We start from the raw sequence: 16,259 nt of genomic DNA on the forward strand, positions 1-16,259 counted from the left end.
CCAGTGACATAGCACGATAGCTCCGCATCACGCCAGGGGTTCAGTTCAGGAAAATTTTACTGAAATTAAAAGGGTCAATTTCCTACCCCTATTTAAGCCCTTTAACACATGATTCAGCCAATTTTCACCCAAAATACACTCTATTCTCTCAAAAAACTCTCAAGAACAAGTTAGGGTTTTCATATAAGATCCAAATCCATGAAAATTTCACTGTCAATCCTCATTAAATCATGAACTAAGGTATGCATAGTATTCATTCATGGACTCCGTTCGTCCATGAAACCTAAGAATCCCTTTTCTAAATTGAAGTTTATGGATTTTATTATGAATTTCATGATTGGGATGCTCTTGTTCATGCGGATAATGAGAAATTGAATTCTACTCCATGTTGGGTGATAAATTCTATGTGGGTTAAAGTATTATAGATATAAATTCATGCAAACTTATGACTAAACTCTTGAATGATGAAATTAGAATTGAACCATGATGTTTAATTACTGTACAATGGTATGTACATGTAATATGCCTACAATACATTTGATTAAATGCCTAGATGAAGGAAAAGTGGTTAACTAGCATGATACCATAAAATCCCCATGCATGTACAAGTTATGCCTATAACATGTTTTGATGAAATGCTTCTATAAATGTATTATGGATTATGATGTTAGTTATATGTTCAAGTTATGCTTGGTCAGTTTCCTTCCATCGAGTCTTGGAGGTACTCGTACCCAAAATATTAGCTGTATGCTTAGAGCTATGTCATGTTTTCACGATACTCTCAGTCACGCTATGAAGTCTTAGACTTCAGACAGTCTTATGACTCAGGAAATCTCCATGATTTCATGAACTTAGTCAATTGTAAGATATCAGTAGTATTTCGTCAGTCAACAGAATTCAGTAACTTAGCCCATGTTTAGTTCAGTAAATCATGTTCATAGTCTATTCAGATGGGAGTAGAAATTAGCACCGAGTGAATCCAGGGATGGAAACACACACTATCATATGAGGGTGTGATTCTTAGAAGTCATCCTTACATTCCAGAACTATGTAGCCAGCATAAGTTGAGACATCACACTGTTTGATGAGGGTTGATGAGGTGGATAAGAACTGTTAGATAAGGGCCTCACCATTCTCTTTTAGGGACACTATCAGATGAGGGTCGCCCATAGCTTGTCCTTACTAGTGGCGCGGTATTGACACCCTTCCAATTGGGCTTATAGATTGGACCCAAACTCAGCCATAATGGCGTATCAGGGGCATGTCAGTTAGATAACTACTTCCCACAGTTTCATGTTACAAAATTAGGACTGTCAGACACAGTTAATAAGTCTCAATAACAGAACTCAGATAGTTCTTCAGATTTCAGGACTGTCAGATATAGTCAACTCAGATACAGTATAGAACTCAGAGAGTTCCATCAGATTTAGGACTGTCAGATATAGTCACTCATGTTATTAGTTATATTACAATTCAAAAATCATGTTATCACAGTTTTAGAGTCAGTTGTTATGTCTCATGCGTGTATTCTTACGCTCATGATAATTAGTCGGTTATTATTATTATTTATGCATACGAACCCCATGTATTCAGCCTACCTCACATAAATATCAGTACATTCAAAGTATTGATGCATTTGCGCTATGGTGTCTTATACCATTGGTTCAGAGACACGAGCTCCAGAGCAATAGTAGGTTCTAGATATCCACAAACAGAGTTAGAAGTTAGTCCTTATCTTTCAAGGACATAATTTTTTTCCTACTATCTTATTAATCAGTTTGTTAGTGGGAGTTAGTTGGGGACATATCCCATCAACTCCTTACTCATACAGTTCAGTCAGTTAGAGGCTTTCTAGACTATTATGTTTCAGACTTTAGTATGTTTAATTTTGTTTTGGGTATTCTATTCCCCCATACAGATGTTATATCATTCAGATCATGTTCAGTATTGAACCTTATGGCCTTGCAATTCATGTTTCAACATTATAAAGTATTTTATACAGTATACAGGTACATATATTAGTCATGGGTTAGCTTGTGGTCCTTCGGGGTTATGAGCACCATGTAGCATTCTATGTATCAGATTTGGGGCATTACACTCAGCTTAATAGGTTGCCTCTTCTAGTGCAGTTGGTCGTCAGTGCCAACATTATTTTGATGCACTTACATATCGCTAAGATTAGGAAGGCTCCCTCGATATAGTCATTGGTAAGTTATATATATGTTTTGATTATGTTTTTACTTTGTTATATCTATGGGATGGTCACGACATAAGACTACTCCTTATCGCAACACAATGCTCAGAGTCACAAGTGACCCAAAGATAATCCATGGCCTAGATAAATACTAAGAATAAGGAAGAAAATAATGAGATACTAAATGGAAACTAAACTGAAATGACTTGATTTTAATAAAATCAAAATCCATAGAGGATATTAAAACCAAGACTATCTAACATAATTAACATGCTGAAAACATAACTCTTTGTTTGAAAGCCTCTAGATCATATAAGTTGCTGGGATAAGCCCCCAACTAGCTGTAATTGTCTGAAACTTGATAAAAGTACTGAAAATACTGATAATTTATCCTTAAATAATGACAATTCACCAAACACTGTTATTGACATAGATGGAAATCATACAAAGTGTAATTTAGATGCTGAGCATCGAATCTATATTATAAGACAATATAGCACAAAGAAAGTATGTGAACAATAATTTGAATGAACTGAGTATGCGGGATGAGAAATAATTGATATAGGATAAACATTATGCATGTAAATGGTAAAGCAATGTGATACCAAGTAATAAACATGTATTATATGATAAGCTGAACAACTAAATACAAGGTCATGCAAAAATCTGAAGCTAAACTGTGAACTATGGACTGTGGGATTTACCATCAATCAACATATCCTAATCTGAGCTATTCGAGGTCTAACCTATAACCACAATTGGATGGGTTTGCAGTCCCTTGCCGAGGGTATGAACACTGACTGATGTGGATCTACTAAACTGATGTCCAGAAAGACTAAGGTGTCAATCTTTGTCTGACGGGTGACCTACCTATGGTGGAACCATTGTTCTAGAACTTAGGGACTTCTAATAAAGGTCTCAACCTAGCTGAAGGATGAGCCTCCATCCCTGAATTTGCTCAGTGCTAAATAATACTCCTGACTGAATAACATTGATAACTGAAAAATGCTCGATAATAATAATATTCTAAAAATTAACAATGAATGGATAATTTGAAAGTACTCAGTAACATGTAAGCTAGAGAATATAGCATTCATAAGTGTATGCATTAAGTACTCGGTCATTAGGTGTTCATAACCCACCATCTCTGAAGAATGCAACTAAATATGACAATATTAAAATCTGAACATAATAAGGATTCATAATTAAAGCCAAAAAATCAAGAATTTATCAATATAATGAGATTTTATAATTTTGAGTATGGTAAATGCTCAAATTTATGGGAAAATATATATTCATCATTTAGTTAAAGAAATAAACTAATAACTTAAGAATTTCATGCTTCCAATGGAAACTGTAGGCTTGAAGGGTGAATTAAACTTAACAAATTAAGTAATCTTTGGGACTCAATGGTTTTAAGGAAACCCATTGATGAAATCCCACATACTTTTGGTTTAAAACCTTGAATAAATATTTGTATTTGAAGCCAAAAGTTGAAAAGCCCTATTTCTAAATTGGATAGGAAAATTGCCTTTTTCTCTCTAAAGTTTTTAAGTATTGAATAAATTTTGACGAATGGGGGACATATGGGTGGTTTAGTATAATGATTCATCCCTTTGAGTGCTTAAGAGATGTAGTTTTGGTGTTAAATGATGAGAAAGGACCAAATAACCCCTCTAAAATCATTTAGAAAACTTTTGAAAGTAGTCCTAATGACTTAGGCTATGACTCGTAGGGTCTGGCCAGGAGTCGTTGCTTGATTTCTTGAAAATGGACCCAAATTTTGGTTCCCACTTCCGTGTTGATGATTCCTCCTGACGTCTCCCAGGACCTGGCTATGAGTCATCATCAAGAGTCATTGTCATTGTAGCTTTGATAGTGCTTCAGTAGTTTATCCATAACTTTTTACCCTGATTTTGATTGAGGTAAAACTGGTGGAATTGGAAAGATAATTAGATTATATGTCTTTTGGTGGGTCTTCATCTAAAAAATACTTAGTAATTTAAAAGTTACTCTCATTTGAAGATGACTATCGCAATATTCTTCACACGAATTCAATCGATAAGGGATATTTTGATTTTTCTATAAGCTAGGAGTTATTTGGATCCTTAATATATATCTAAATCACTTACCAAACTATTAAAAAATGATTTTTGATTTTGCATGAACTTGAAGGATGGTTCTAATATTGACTTGGATTTTTTGAGTGTTATAGGGATACTTTTTATTTCATGACCTCATATGTTGCTTTTGGAGTTAGTCCTAAACAAATCCTAAGACCCTTTTCTTTATCTAATCCAGTTGGTGAGTCAATGATAGCTAAATGGATATATAAAAATTTCCAAGTCTTAATCCTTCATAGAGTCACCACAACTAATCTATTAAAGTTCAACACGAATGAGTTTGATATAGTTTTTTCATAGATTGGCTAGATTTCTTCTATGCCTCAGTTAACTATAGAATTAGATTCATAAAATTTCAATCTCCAAATTATCCTATTTTAGAGTGGAAGGGTAGTCCTACAACACTTATAAGTAGTTTCATTTTTTATCCTAAGGACCAAAAGATGATTTCTAAGGATTGAATCTATCTTCAAGTTCAAGTTAAGGACTCTAACTCCAACACCCCATCTCTTCAGTCTGTTCTGGTTGTTAGTATATTTCTATAGGTTCTTTTTAAGGATTTTCCTGGAGTTCCTACTTAATGGAAGATCGACTATAGAATAAACCTTCTTCCAAATACGTAGCACATATATGTTCTTTATTATAAAATAGATCTAATTAAGCTTAATGAATTGAAAGAATAGTTTAAAGTCCTCTTAGATAAAGGTTTCATCCGACCCTAGTATTTACCCACAACATGCTCGTGTCCTATTCATGCACAAGAAGGATGGATCTAACATAATGTGTATCAACTTCCATTAGTTGAACAAGGTAACAATTAAGAATAAGTATCTCATCCCCAAGGTTGATGACTTATTTGACCATCTTTAGGGTGCTAGTTATTTCTTTAAGATTGACCTTAGATTCAGTTATCATCAAGTTAGAGTAGAGAGTGTGACATTCTGAAGTTAATGTTCAGAATTTGATATGTTCACTATAAATTTACTGATGTGTATTTTGGTCTCATGAATTCTCTTTCAGCTTTTATGGACTATAAGAATATGGTAATCAGACCGTATTTGGATATGTTCATCATTGTCTTCATAGAGGGCATCCTTATCTACTCTAGTATGAGAAGGTACATGCAAATCATTTGAGAGTTGTGTTGTAGACTCTTGGGGACTATTGATTGTTTGCTAAGTTTAGTAAGTATTAGTTTATACAAATGTGAAGATGAGAGAGCTTAAGTTTGCTGTTGATGACTAGGTGTTTTTAGAGGCTTCTCCCATGAAAAGGGAAATTAGTTTTGGCAAGAAGGGGAAGATTAGTCCTAGATATACTATTCCTTACAAAATTTTGAAGCACATTGGTAATGTGGTTGTCACGGCACAAGAATACACCCAAGAATAATATGATGCTTAAAGCCAGGAGTGACCCAAGATAACACATGGTATATCATGACACTATGAATACTAAATTTAACTAAAATATAATTTATGGAAGATACAATTGAAACTTAGTTATAATAGTCACAACCAATACAAATATTGAGTTGAAACACTAAAATTTCTGAGTTAAACCATAAAGCTGAAATAACTAACATTATAAAAGCCTTTATAAAAAGATCAATTGCTGGAACAAGTCCATTTCTAACTCTATTTATAGAAAAAACTAAAATAATATCAAATAAAGAATAGTGAAGTCTCTTTCTTGGATATTAAGGACTCACAAAAAATGTATTGCTGAAGGGTACTGGATAGTTCTAATCATGAGTCTGATGTTGGCCACTAGAACCTATATTTTATATAATATAATACAACTCAAAATAAAGTATGCGGGCAGTATTTTTATTATATTGAACATGTGAGGTATGAAACTGTAAATAACTAAGAATGCTAAAAAATACCGATGACTGAACAAGAATGCAAGACTAAATGCATAAACTGAACTGAAGTACTATGACCCTGTTATAAATGCATATAAACTAATAAGGTATGATAAGTCTAAAATGTCATAAGTTTAAATAAGTAGACTGAGATGAGGGTCATGTACAAGTACTAGTTTTAATTTGTAACTATGGTAATGAACATAAACTATGCAACCTAAACATGCATTCTGATGTATATAGCTTATCAAAATAACCCAAAATACCTTGCCAGGATATAGAGGCATGGCTGGCATGATCACTAAATCTATAACCAACTAGTGGACTGAATAAACCTATAGTGGCACATAGTTTTAGCACTTGGGAGAACTAAACCCAAGTCCAACTCGATGTTAAGAACCGCTTTCATATTATTTATCCATATAGTTCAATAAGCTATTATACTACAACCTGAGTTAGAATATGCTTTATCTAAAAGTATTTTTAAAATCTAATTAACTAAAGGCATGCTATAAACTGAGGCTAAATTACTTATTTCATGCTATAATCAGTGCAATAGTATTTTGTGTTCATAACAAGCCAAGCTTTATGACTGAAAAACAATTCATATGAGAATACTTTGATATCAGCTAAAAATAAATTCATGAAATAGATAGGTTGTGAAAAATACCAAATTCTTGGAAAATACATACATATGAAATAGGAATCATGAGAGAAAAGAATCATAAATTGAATGAAAACCTTAACTTTAATCTATAAAGAAACTAAGAAACTCTTAGTTATTTGGGAACACCCATTGATGAAATCCTACATACCTGGAATGTGAGTTCTTGCTAATAATTTGAAGGATTATGAAGTTGCCTTAAGTGAATTGAGCCATATTTTGAGAATATTTATAAATGTTTGGGTAAGAATGAGAGCAAATGATCGACTAACCCCTTTTAACCCCTAAAAAGCCCTTTAAATGATTTAATATTGGTGTAAGAAGTAGGAAAGGTATGAAAATACCTAAATTAAAGTGTAACTAATTTTGTTGCACTAGTTTTGAGGGGTCATGAGGATGAGTCATCATTTTTGGCAATGACTTATCTTTAGACTCATTGTAACTAGGTAGTTTTCCTTTGGCGTGGTCATGACTAGACACAAATGGCTCATCATCATTAACGACAAGTCATTATATGGACTCATTGTCACTGGGAGGGAAAATCAATCTTTAGGACTTCGGAAAATTTTACTCTGAGTGAGTGTCAAGATGAATGGTTGTATATGACAATGTATTTTTGTTAGTAGTCATTGTTACTAGGGGAAAATATGAACTTCTAGGTTACCAGATATTCATGATGGATCACATGATGGATCACATAATGGGTCATTAGCTTTGTCCATGACTTGTTGTATAAGTCATTCTATGGGGAAATTTCTAATGTCCATCCGATAATCTATGCTAAATATGAGACAGGACCTTAGGAATTTTGAGGTTTTATAATATCTCCATCGTGGGAGCATTCATTCTCGAATAAAGACTAACTAAGCTGGAAAGATAGGGAAAGAGATACAACCCAAAATTGAATTCTAAATGCTACTTTTTTACAATATCTCTAAATTTCTAATTGAGATATAAGTTGAATTGAATGCATGAAATATTCATGTATTCTAAGTCATAAAGCAACTAAAGTACATGAAATTAAGAGAAATAAAGGAGTGAACTATTACCGCAAACTGGAACTGATTTTGTAGGGAATATGAGAGGGTAATTGGTCATCATATCTACTCCTTCTTCCCAAGTAGCTCCCTTTACTAGCTAATTTCTCCAAAGAACTTTTACTAAAGCAAATTCTTTGTTCCTTATCATACAAACCTCATGGTCAAGAATCTTTATTGGGGCCTTTTCCTTAGAGAGATTAACTTTCATGACCACACTTTCTAATGGCATGATTAAATCAAGATCACAAATATATTATTTCAATAGAGCCAAATGTAAGACTTGGTTCACCGATTCCAAATTGATAGGAAAATCCAATATATAGGCCACATTACTAATGCATATCAAAATCCTATCAGGACCTGCATATTAGGGACTGAGTTTTCCTTCCCTTCCAAATCTCATCACTCCTTTCATAGGTAAAATTTTCAAGTAAACCTAATCATTAACTGCATACTCAATCTATTTTTTCCTGATGTTTACATAGGATTTCTAATGACTCTGACCTATATTATCCTCTTTATAATAAACTAGACTATATCCATAGGTTTATAAACTATATCAAGCCCAATCAAGATAGCTTCATCAGCCTCAAACCAATCAATAGGGGATCTATACCTCCTATCATAATATAACGCCCTAAATCTAGTACCCGAAATGCTACACGATGCTCATGACCCTAAAGGACCACAAGCTAACCCATGACTAATATCTGTACCTGTATACTGCATACATATTGTATAATGTGGAAACATGAACTAAAAGGCCATAAGGTTCAAAACTGTAACATAAGGTGAACAAGAACAACCCAATCATGAAATCATAAAAAAAATCTACAACTTGAAGTTGGAAAAGGGATTCTTGGACTTCATGGATGAAAGGAGTCCATGAATAAATACTATGCATACATGGGTTAAGATTCTTGATGTTCTTGAACTTGAAGAATTGGAAATCCCTTAGTTCTTGAAGAAGATTAGATTTTATTCTTAGAGATTAATGTTAGAGAGAAACCCAAATATTTGTTGTGAAGTAATAATGAACCAAATAGCTGAAATCAGATATAATTGGGTATATATATAGGTGGGTGGTAAATGATGAAAATACCCTTTTAAAAAAAGCTTTAAAAATATAACTGAACGGGACCTGCGACGGTGGGTGCAACGGTGGGTACGATGGAATGTCACTGTATTGATGGTCCGTCGGCCCTGACCATCACTTCTAGGAAGAATGGGGACTCACTGTCTTGGCTGAGATGACTTGGGCGACTGTCCATCGCAAATTCGGTGGTCCGTCAACCTGACCATCGTACCTTATCCAGAAGGTGGCCTTACTATTTCCCTTGCGACGACCTGAACGATGGTCCGTTGCTAGTCCAATGGTCCATCGGCCTGGGTCGTTGCTCCTTGGCAGAAGGTGGTTTTCACTACCTTGCTGTGACGATCATGGGCGACGGTCCACTGCTAGTCCGACGGTCCGTCGGCCTCACCGTCGTATCTAGGCGATTTTACTACCTTCTTTATTTTGGCCATAACTTTCTCCTCTGATGTCGGATTTTGATGAAATTGGTTTCGTTGGAAAGATAATTCAATTTCTCACATTAATAAAAGTGAAAATATTAAAAATACCTTGTGTATAAAAGTGAATTTATCTTTCAAGAGAAGCTTCTAACATTCTTGAGACAATTTCAAGCTAGGAAAAAGTATGGGGTATTACACATAAGTACCTCAAATAGAGAAATTTGGGTACTAGAGTGATAAAAATTATTATAGTCAAATTCAATCAAAGGAAAATTATCATACAAACTAACTTTAAACTTTATCACATAATCTCTAAACATATCCTTTAAGGTCTAAATGGTCCACTTTACTTGACCATCTATCTGTGGGTGAAAAGTCATGCCGAGGTAAACCTAGGTACGTACAACCTTTTGAAAGGAATTCAAAAATTACAAAGTGAACTGAGTACTACTATCTAAAATAGTAGTCAAAGGGACCCCATGCAACTTAATAATCTCTCTAAGGCAGAGTGTAGTGTAATCTTTGGCTAAATCTACAATGTTAATTGACAGAAAATATGTTGACTTAGTCATTCATCTCATGATAACAAAATAAAATCATGCTATTATCATGTATAACGTAACCTTTTGATGAAGTCAAAATTAACCTATTAGTGCTTCCAAGTAGGAATATGAATATTCTAAGTCATACCGTCAGGTCTCCAGTGCTCAGCCTTTAGCTGCTAGCAATTAGTAAACTTAGCCATAAATTTTGTGGTATCTTTCTTTCTGCCATTCCATCAATAGACTTCTCATAGGTCATAATACATATTAGTGGTACCTGTGTGAATATAATATCAAGAACTATGACCTTTAATCAACATCTTCTATCATAACTCATCTATATTTGGAATGCAAATTGACCCTAACATGAAGAAAACCATCTCCCCTTTGGGTGAAAACCTCAGCTTTGTAACCTTAGACAACTTCCCTTAAGATTAGTAAAATAGGATTGTTATCCTACTTTGCCCTCACCTCTGTCACTAAAAAATATTCTGAACCATTCTAAAACACCATATTATCTTTGACTGAATCGACCAACCAAACTTCTAATCTAGAAAATCTGTGGACATCAAGAACTAATCTTTCTACTCAAACTCTGCATATGCAACAATACACATTGAAAGTTTGCTAAAAGCATAAGCTACTATATTTGCTTTACCCTAATGGTACATTTACTCATATCATAATCTTTCAATAACTCTAAAAATCTCCTTTGATGAAGATTTATATCTTTCTAACTAAATATATGTTGAAGGCTCTTATGATCGGTGAAAACATCCATGTGTACTCCATACAGATAGTGCCTCCAAATCAATAAGGAAAAATCAACAACTACCAACTCAATATCATGAGTTGGTTTATTCATCTCATGGGATTTGATCTCTAAATGTAAAAGCTATGATCTTGCCATGCTGTATCAACACACAATCGAGGCCCACCCAAAAGAATTACAATATGCAACAAAACCATCTAGATACTATAATAGATTCAAAACTGGAGTAGAAATAAGTTGAGTCTTCAACTCTTGAGAACTCTTCTCTCAAGCATTAAACAATTAACATTTGACTTTTTTGCATAAATATGGATATAAGTGAAGCAATATATGAAAATGACCCAACAAACTACCTAGAGTAACTAGATAAACCCAAGAAACTCCTAATGCATGATAGAGAGATGGTTTTAGTCTAGTTCCTAGTTGCTTTGGTCTTTGATGATCAACCTGAATGCCCTTACTGGAAATGATATGACCGAGAAATGCTACTAATTTAAACTAATATTCACAATTACTAAAATTGGTGAATAATTGATCTTTGATAGTCTGTAAGAGAATCTTCAAATAGTTTGTATGTTCATCCTTATTTTGAAAATAAATAAGGATGTCATCAATGAAGATGATGAAGAATATGTCCAAGTACTATTTAAATACTCTATTCTTAAAGTCCATAAAATCTATGGGAGCATTCATTCATTTAGAAAACTTAACAACAAATTCATTGTGACCATATCAAGTTTTGGAGGCCATCTTAGGAATGTCATATTCTTTGACTCTAAGCTGGTAATAGTTTAATTTTAGGTCTATCTTTTAAATGCAGCTGACACCCTTAAACTAGTTTAAGAAATCATCAATCTTAGGGATAGAATACTTATTATTGATTGTAAAACTTGTTAAACTGATGATAACTTGTGCATATTCCAATGGAACCATTTTTCTTATGCATGAAGAGAACTGGAGCACCCATAGAGAGATACTAATCAAATGAGACCCATATCTAAGAGGTATTTTACTTGTTTATTCAATTCTATAAGCTTAATTGAAGCCATTATATAGGGAGGAATTGAGATAGGTTGAGTATTTAGAATAATCTGTATTCTAAATTCTATATCCCGCTAGGGAAAGACTCTACATAGATTTTCAAGCAACACTTCTAGAAATTCATTTACTACTAGAACTACTTAAGAGTTAGGGTTTTGGACTTGGAGATTATCTTTATGTATTTAAGGTAAGAGACAAAACCAACCTACGAGAGTTATAGTACTACTCTTTTATTCAAGGAAAAATTTATTCAGAAATAGAAGTTTAATGACTCTAGTTCTATATTTTAATGATTCATTACAGGAATGTAACTAATCCATTCCAAGAGTGACATCAAAATTAGTCATTTTTAACTCTACTAGATCAACTGTAGTTATTTTTTTCAAAACTATGACTAGGAAATTTCTCTCTACCCGTTTAACTATAACTGAGTGTGAAGGTTTCTAAAAGGGTTTTAGCATTGATAACAAAATCTACTTTAATATAAGGAGTTACAAAGAAAAGTATGTCTTTGGGATCTAACAAGGCATATACATCGATATGGAAGACTTATAATATACTAATGACTATATTAAGGAAACCTTCCTGATCATGTCGAGTTTAAAAAGTACAGAATCTATTCTAGATCTACCCACAACATACATTCAAAGAAGCACCCTGCTAAATTGGATGACCTGTAGGGGCTACTAAAGTTGTAGACTGAGCCTTGTCACCCCTATTTTAGTGGCCAATGGAATGGTACTATTTTAATCTATGGCCCATATAACACATCAAAAATTACGCTCCTTGGTAATATGGCACTCACCTGGATAATTCTTACAACACTAAGAATATGTTGAAAAGGTGCAACTATCTGAAACACTACCCTAAAACATAAAGCTTGATACACTAGTAAAGAGAGTAATGAAGCTAAAGATCTTTTCTTAATTTAGGAATGATTACCACCACTGACCTTTACTGAGAATAGTCAAAATTTCTTATTCTAGCTTTCTTAGTCTTTTTTTACATCTCTTTTATCTTCTCTACCTTAATATGTTGAGCATAAATAATAAGTCTAGAGATGTCCATATCCCCATCATGTATATCTATTCTGAACCCTTTGACCATTATGTCCAAACCACCTTACTTTAACTTACTCATCCTAGACCTTAGCTCAACAACCATCTTTGAATCATACTTGAAGAGCTAGTTAAATTTCAAAGATTATTCTTTCACTATTATGTTGCCCTACTTTAGATTGATGAGCTCTTCAACCTTTCCTTCTCATAATTCATGAGAAAAGAACTTTTCTAAAAAAGAAACCATAAACTTATCCTAATCGGTTGGGCTTACATCCGTATGTCTACCTGTTTTCATTGCTTTAACCATATCTGATATACTCCCTTCAACTAATAAATTGCAAAGTCGACACACTCAATTGGAGTAATGTCTATGATTCATGTGATCTTTTGTACTTCCTTAATGAAATCTATGGATATTCCTCTACCTTTAAAGCATGGAGCTCTAGAGAATTTATCTGAGTAAAGTCTCAGACTCTCACAAAAGTTGCATTCCTATTTGGGTTAGCTGGTGCTACATCTTGCTGATTTAGCTAGTTGCTTTTAGCCTAAGAAAACACCTGAAAAGCACCCCTAAATTTAGCATAAAATACTTAGGGGATCAGTAGGAGATGGTAGGTCTTAGTTATTATTTTTTCTATTTTTATTCCTTCATCGATCATCCCTTCTAGGAGCCCATTTTAGTAAACACGTAAAATATGAATTAGAAGGAGATTAAATAATGTTCACACTCTGTCACATGAAATAGATATAAAAAAAGTGAATTTTTCCTATAACATTTTATACCCTCTCTCTTATTAGTATGGGATGTTTCTTATACATTATAGTGGCTTTAGTAATGTTGATTTTTGCCACCGTAGGACACTTCAATCCTGAAGCTCTAATACTAAGTTTACCATGACCCAAGACTACACCCTAGACGTAACATAGTACCTAGGGCCAATAGTGACCCCAAGATAATCCATGGTGTAACTTGATACTAAGGATATTGAATATAACTAAGTTATACTAAGCTGAAGCTAAAACTATTACTCGATTATAAGAGTCAAAACTATTTCAAACACTAAGTTGGAACACTAAAATGTCTGAGTTAAACCATAAAAATGAAACAACTAACTGATTGATAGCCTCTACTCAAAGATGAGCTCGTGGGACCAATCCCCACTAAACTATGACTATTTAAAAAATAAAACAATAAAAAGTAAAAAATATTAATGTCTTACCCTCAGATAATAAACACTCATAAATAATCTAATACTAAAAGGAATTATGTTGTGATAACCGTGAGTCTGAGGTTAGGTACCAAAACCTATATCATAATATAATACACTGCATAAACAATGAGTATGGTGATTACTTTGAATGTGTTGAGCATGTGAGGAATGCAGTTGTAAATAACCATACTTGAATATATCAATAACTGAACTAGAATGCAAGGTTGAATGCATAAAATAAACTAAATTACCATGACCCTATTATAAAAGCATATGAAATGATAAGGTATGGTAAGTCTGAGAAGTCATAGGGTTAAATAAGTAGGCTGAGCTAAGGGTCGTGTATAAATACTATCTTGAATTAGTAATTGTGTAAAAGTGTATTAACTGAAAAAAAACCACATGAGATAAAAAATAAGTCAGATATATACACACCATTAGAAGAGCCCTGTATAATTTTCTAGTGTATGGAGGCATGGATGGCATGATCAATTAATTGATGTCCAATTGGGTGGGCTAAATAAACCTACGATGGCACGTAGTATAGGACTTGCATACGCTGAACCTCAGTCCAACTCAATGTTAAGTACTACACCCATACTATTTATTCTACAAGCATAATAAACTATTACATTGAAAATTGACTCAAAATATGCTTTACCTAATATATTTTAAAAATACGATTAAGTAAATTTATGCTATAAACTAAGGCTTAATTACTTATTTCATGCTATAAATTATTTACTAGTATTATGTGTTTATAACACATCAAGATTTATGCCTGAAAAAAGTTTATATAATAATACTGTAAAAGTAACTACAGATCCATTCATAAAATAGATGGGTTATGCAAGTGTAAAACCTTGGGTTTTAGTCCTTCAAAATTTCTAAAATTTTGTCCTCACTGTTGAAACTATGACTTATCCTACGAGTCGTAGGGAGTCCTGATGAATCATTAGACTCAAATTGTAACCTAAACAATCTGCGTGTGACTAAGTTCTGCTCTGCGTACGATTTTCTCACTAAGAGTATTAAAGACTCATTAAGAGTCGTTGCGAGCAAATTGTAGGATGTCCAGTGTATGCCCCAAGTGGGTTCTGTGTTGACTATGATAGGACTCTATGAGTCGTATGGTCCCATTATGAGTCGTCTTAGTTAAGTCGTAGGGTTAAAACAGTGTGAGTTACTTGGAGATTATCTTGGCTACGATTCAAGGTGATGAGTCGTAATGAGTCCCTACGAGTCGTATAGTGACCCCTAGTTACTAAATGACTAAATTTTATCTTTTAATTTGAGGGCACATTGGATAATTCCCTTCTTACCCAATTAAAACTCCACATTCATAAAAAACTCAAGGGGGTTATTTCTAATTCATAACATAACCAAATACTCTAAGAACCCTCTTAAGTCTCTCAAGCAAGATACTTAGGGTTCCAAGAAGTAGATCATTCAAGGGTTCAAGGGTTGGAATATCTATATAATTTTGGGTATTTCAAGCATGTATTCTTCCTTAATTGTAAATTTATTGAAAGAATAAGTTTTAAAGTGTCGGTCATATCGTATGGATGTTGGTTTTAAAACATGGGTTGAGGGTTTTGAATGCTTGTTGTTGAATAATTTTTCCCATGGTTTACACATGATTGTTCAATTTTTAAATATGGTTTTTAAAACTATAGGGTGCATAGGTATGATGAATAAATTAAGGGATTGTGATTTCCTCAACTTGCGACTTCTAAAGTGGTTATGACTTCAACACCATAATGTGAAATTAATTTTAATATGAAGAGTATGCACATTAAATTAATTTGAACTGTGGTATGATTAAAAAGGCTAATGAGGCATATTGGTTTTGAACTAAACCTATTTTGTGATTTAACAAGATATTGTATAATTGGACCAATGGGGTGATTAATTCCCCTACATAATGTAATTATTTTGACATGTTGATGTTACCTAGCAAGTGTTGTTGGTATGAAGATTCCAACAATGTATACTTAAATATGTATCATGGTTCAATGAATGAGAATGTGTGATAATTGTTTAATTGGGCTTTAATGAGGGTTGTGTAGTTGAGTCGTAAAATTAAAGGTTTTGTGGGACCAACACTAGAAATCGTAGTTGCCAACGTAGGGGTCTATATGACCTAGTAGTTTGAGTCCCTCTTATTATTATCATATGATTAGAAGGTTTAAGTCTCTTATATTATATAACATGATTGGGTGCTTATATCAC

The sequence above is a fragment of the Capsicum annuum genome, chromosome 4 (assembly GCF_002878395.1).
Source record: "Capsicum annuum cultivar UCD-10X-F1 chromosome 4, UCD10Xv1.1, whole genome shotgun sequence".
Lineage (NCBI taxonomy): Eukaryota > Viridiplantae > Streptophyta > Magnoliopsida > Solanales > Solanaceae > Capsicum > Capsicum annuum.